This window comes from Pogoniulus pusillus, chromosome 28, assembly GCF_015220805.1.
Source record: "Pogoniulus pusillus isolate bPogPus1 chromosome 28, bPogPus1.pri, whole genome shotgun sequence".
Taxonomy (NCBI): domain Eukaryota; kingdom Metazoa; phylum Chordata; class Aves; order Piciformes; family Lybiidae; genus Pogoniulus; species Pogoniulus pusillus.
Genome location: NC_087291.1, coordinates 10,076,546 through 10,082,031, shown reverse-complemented (window position 1 = coordinate 10,082,031; position 5,486 = coordinate 10,076,546).

Sequence of the window (5,486 nt, the reverse complement as noted above, 5' to 3'; positions counted from 1 at the left end):
AATTATACAGTATCCTAGCTGTATCCTAGTATCCTAGCTTGAGGTGCATCCCACTTTCCCATCCTCTGGTGCCTTGTAAACTGCCAGCCTGGTCTCTTTGTGGGGAATAAGGAAGAGAGATTATGCATCTGTTTTTGAACTACCCATTAACAAAAGAATCCCTGATATAAAATGCCACAAACTTGTCACCACACCCACAGTGTGTGTGTGGTGACATCATTTTTGCAAGACAAACTGAGCAAGAAACACATATTTGGGCAAGGCAGCAGTACTTTCAGTGGCAGCACAGATGCAGGCAAACTTCCTGTGCACGATGAGCCACATGAGACTGAAAAGTAGGAGTTACATTAAGGCACAACTTTCTGTAGAGTTGGATATTGTCACTGACAACAAAGACAGGATCTCTTTCAGTGTCATGTCTGGCTCTGTGAGATGAGTTCTGCAAACACAAGTGAGGCTGCAAAAAGATTTCTAGAATGGGAAGTACATTATTAATGGTAGATTTGTGATGAGTTCAGCGAGATATTCAGTGAGATAACGACTATTATAAGCATGTTCTCGAGCAAGTAGAGGAGGATAATCAGTCATGTGGGGACCCAAAGCATAATTCCACTGTACCAATGCTCTGGAAGTATGTTGGGACTGGAAAAATAACAGCAAGCAGGGTCATTTAGGAAATGAAACCATTTTGTTAAGGAGTGATAAGCAGACCTTTCTTGGATACTTTTTCAGCTGCATTAGGACTACTGAAGGACAGAAAAAAAATCTTCACCATGTATTCAGGTCTCCATGCTTTAGATCAAAAGGAAGTAATTGTATGGCAAGCTGTTGCAGATAACCATGGAAAACAAAGCCAGTGTCTAGTGACTTAGCAGACTGCATGATATCTGCATGCCCCACAGCTCTCTCCTGACGATGCTGACAGAAGCAGAGCATCCAAGTTTCCAGCACACTGAGACCAACAGACCAATCCATCTAGACACTGGTTACTGTGCCTGCACCCCACACACCCAATCTCATCCACTGGCAATCTCCACTGAGAGCTTTTCAATTACTGCTTAAGTTGCTGTCAAGTGGTAAGTGGATGTGTGTGCTTGTTCAGCTCAAAGAAAAATTATTGATCTTCTGTCAGACTTGATTCCATTCATTCATTTCCTCCAATTCTTTTACATATTTATCTATTTCCTGATTGTGAGGATGTGCACCCCAAAGTTTTTCCTTCCTTTCTTAATTTAGCACTGATGAGAGTAGCTTACATCACATGTATACAGGGGTCAGCGGGGGTTCTTTGGCAAAAGAAGGCAAAATGTTTGCAGAGACAGATCTGTCAGAAGTTAGGGACAGGAGGAGAGTAGCCAAAGACACTTCATAACAGTAACAAGTAGGGTCACACAGCTTGTGTTCAAACAGATTTTGGGCAAGATTTTATTTCAGTTTTCAAACTTGCATTACATCAGGCATAGGAAAGTGTACAGAAGAGAGTGATCACAGCTATACAGCCTTCATGCTGGGTGATGTGATTCTGACTGGTGAAAAAGCACATCTTGGACTAAGCCAGGGGAAGCCCATCAATGGATATCCTGAAGGTGATGTTCCTGCTGTGTCCTTCCACATGCCAAGCTGTGACCTGTTACAGTGGCAAGGTGTAAAGTCTGATGTCTTCAGCAATGTCAAGTGGATACCACTTCTCTATCCTAAACTAAAAGCTCACTCTTACAAGGTTTGACACAATGTCATCCAGTGGTCAGAGTTGCTATGGTAGCAGATCAGGAAGTGTATGGTCCGTGTCTAGGGTCACATTACTGCATAAATTCTGTTATGAATAAATAAGGACTTAATCCAGTCTCTGGCTTGGACAAGTTAGGGCCATGGCAGACAGAAACGGAGCATCCACTTTTTAGCACTGCTCTTCTGGAGGCAGGATTCTTAACACAGTGCTGCTCTGTTTCAAGTCCCCCAGGCTGATGCACTTGCAAAGAAAAAACACTACAGAAAAATCTGTCTTGAGCTCCCATGGTATTGTTGATTGATGTTTTCCACAGAATCCAAGCAGGTCAAATACTTCAGAGTGGGTCCACTTGGGATGTGGAAGAATGCCTAAGGTGCATGCATGCCAAGTACTCTGTGGTTCTGGTCTAGGGTCTTTCTGATCAGTAACACTATGCCATCACTAAGCTTTTTAAAGCTGCTGTTGTTGGAGGCAAGACAGTTTACAACACAACACCAGATTCCAGCAAGAGCCCAAACAGAAGAGGAAAATATGCACCCAATCCTGTATATATATGTGTATATATAAGGAGAACAATTTCTTGGAAACATTTGGGTTCCATAACAAAGCACCATCAAGAGCAAAAAGGAAGCATGAAATAATTGGCAAAAGAGCCTTTGGGCTGGTGAAGAAAGTTCACTCAGGAATGTAATTCTCTTATACCTGATCCTGTATAATATTGCCAGATAAAAAATTGCTCTTTTGTTTGTTTTTTAATATTCTCATCTCCACCTCCACTGAAAGTGGTTCAGCATCTTGTGTCTAAGGGCTGCAGCATTTTCAATCACATATTAGCTACAACTGGATTTAGAGTTTTGTGAACACACCGTCTCATTACTGTCTCAGCTGTTTACAGCTGCTGGCCTCTCCCCTCTCTGTCCAAACTGAGCCTATGCAAATGTTGGCAGATAGCAGAGAGGTTAACCAATGAAACTGGAGCATGCAGCCAGCTGTCTCTCCCTCCCCTTTCACACGCCTCTATTTTTTCCTCTTTTTCTTTCTGCTTTTAAAAGATACTTAGGTGTTGCTCTGTTCACCATTACAAGCATTACAAGCTTCACTGTGCTCTATAGAGAAATGCCTCTGTAAATTCCAAAATATCAATCAGTGTGTTGGGTGAAGAAAAGCAAAGAATGTTAAGGACAGATTAGAGAACTAGGCAAAAGCAACATAAAAGAAGATACAAGATCATTTGGGAGCTTAATAAAGGGGGGGGGGAGAAGAAGGCAAAATCCATGGAAGTAATTTCACAGAGGAAAGAGCAGGAGAAAATAAAGAAAAAGACTAATCAGTGTACTAAGAAATGTCATCAAGATTATTGAACAATAAATAAAACATAGAACTGATAAAAGAGACAGAAAACTGCACACAGAGATACAGGAAAAGGATAATTAAAGTATTTAAAAGAACTTACACACTTTGTAACTAAGCGAAAATACATGTCCACTGTGAGAGATGCCAAGCAATTGAAATTCAACACTAAGTGGATTTTCTTAGTTTGGGATGTTGTGCAAACCAGCCACCTTCATGCGATACTGCGCTTGAGGTACACCTCACATCTCAGTGGGTCTGTGCTCACCCACACATTTCCATCCTGTGCTCCCTCTCTGGGTATCAATATACTTCTAAAGTTCTGCACTTGAAAGTAGTAATGAAAACTGTGTGCTTATTTTTTTCCCCATTTCTTTTTTGTCTTTCCATTCCAGTATCAGTTGGGATTTCCCTGACAACAAATATACATCCTCAGACCTAATCCTACTTCCATGTAACTAAACAGGTGATTTCCTTTGACTCCTATGACAGCCTGCAGAGAACAACCAGTATCAAGGTGTACAGGTTTACGCAGGAACAATGCTGAAAGAGTCAAGCTGAGAAAGCTTAAGTTGGCAGGAAGAATTTGAGCAAGAATGTCATTTAGGAAGGAGTAGGTGGTATAGGAGTAACTGTGTATGGTAAAAATATATAAAAATCCTGAGACCCCTACTGAAACCACCTACACCACTAACATCTTTTATCTATCACTTGAATCACTGAGTTGAAACAGAGTTTTCACTCTCTGCCCCCTAGAACCAGATTTTCAAAATGAGATGGGAATCCAGCAGAAGTGTAAAAGCTTTGCAGGGTGCTAATACACCCCCTCAGCTTTGCTTGGATGTAGGGGACAGTGCCTTGACTTTGAAGGCACTGCCCTGCTAAACTGGCCTCACCTCAGCAGCTGTCTCTCCCAGGGCAGCCCTACTCTTCCTGCTCCCCAGCACAGACCAAGATTTCGCTGAGCTGGAACCAGTGACATATTACCGTTTGCTTATGTGAACACAATTTATCTTGCATTTTGAAGGTTTGATGCATCTACTTGTGACCACCTGGGTGCTCTGACTGTACCAATGGCTAGCTAACAGCATGCACCATGCTCGTTTCTGAATCATTTTCTTTCTGTGATAGACAATCTCAGCAATTCTGTATTCCAGAGCATATGCTGGAGGCCTGCGATGGAGATTGAGAGCATACTCGTTCCTTTGAAAGTGTTGAATAGTTGGTTAAGAAATTCTGACTCTTCTGACACTGACTTGTGGTAGGCAGGTGCTCTGTATTACTCCACAAAGTTGGGCATGTATAGAAAACTGAAACTGACAAGAGCTGCACACATCTATCTGTCGCTACAATCAGATTTCTTCCAAATTCAAATGGGGCACACGGGCCTTGGCATGCTGCTAGTTTTTGCCACTTCTTCCAACCAGTTTTAGCTTACCCTGCTGTCTTTCTAACTAAACCAGTATGGTTAAGTGGAGAGCATCACCAGCCAGCTTGAACAGGGCCTGACCTCACAGTCTGGGAACTGGAAGCAACCAACAACGCAATAATAATTCATCTGATTTTAATGCAACGACAACCAGACTGGCCCACCACAGGCTGCTAGCAGCTGGCTCTCGCTCTATAAATCTGCAGAGGCTACGCAAATCGCTGACCTGACCCGACCCGAGGCCCGGCTCCCGCCCGCAGCTTACACGGCCGCGCCAACGGCTGACGGCGCCGAACGGCACCTGCCGGCAGTAAACCCCCGCAAGCCCCCGCCTCCAGCCGCCCCCTCTGCGCACGCGTGGCTGCCGCTCTGCGCGACCCGTACCGGCTACACGGAAACTGCCCAGAACTACAGATCCCGGCGTCCTGTGCGGGCCTGCCGCCACGGCGGAGCCAATGGGCAGAGCAGAGGCCGCTTCCCGCCCTCTCGCCCCTGGCTGAGGGATATATCGCCAGCAGGTGTGCAAGAAATTCTGTGCCGCCCTGCCTCTGCCCCTCTGTAAACCAGGCGCGCAGGCAGGCGGCTGGCTCGCAAGGGTGCTACAAAGGAATAGCGCAGCGGGGAAAAAGGGAGTAGGCCTTAGGTTTCACATAGAAACCACAGTGGTCTCTCCCCTGCCGGGCGGGCTAGGGGAACCAATGAGCGGTGCGCCAGCGAGGCACTACGCGAAGCGAGGAGGGTAGCTGTGCCTCGGGGGAAGCTGCGGAGCAGCTTCCCGCGCGCTGTCAGTTACGAGCGCACCAGGCGGGCAGGTGTCAGCGGGTTGGCCAGTACTGCGCGCGGCCCCGCCCACACAGCTCCGGATTTGCTGGCGGCAGGCGTGCGCGCTGTCAATCAGTGCCCGAGCCGCGGCGGGCCGCGGGGCAGCCCCTGGGCCACGGCTTAACTGAGCCCCGCCCCGCGGCGGCTGGGCCCCGC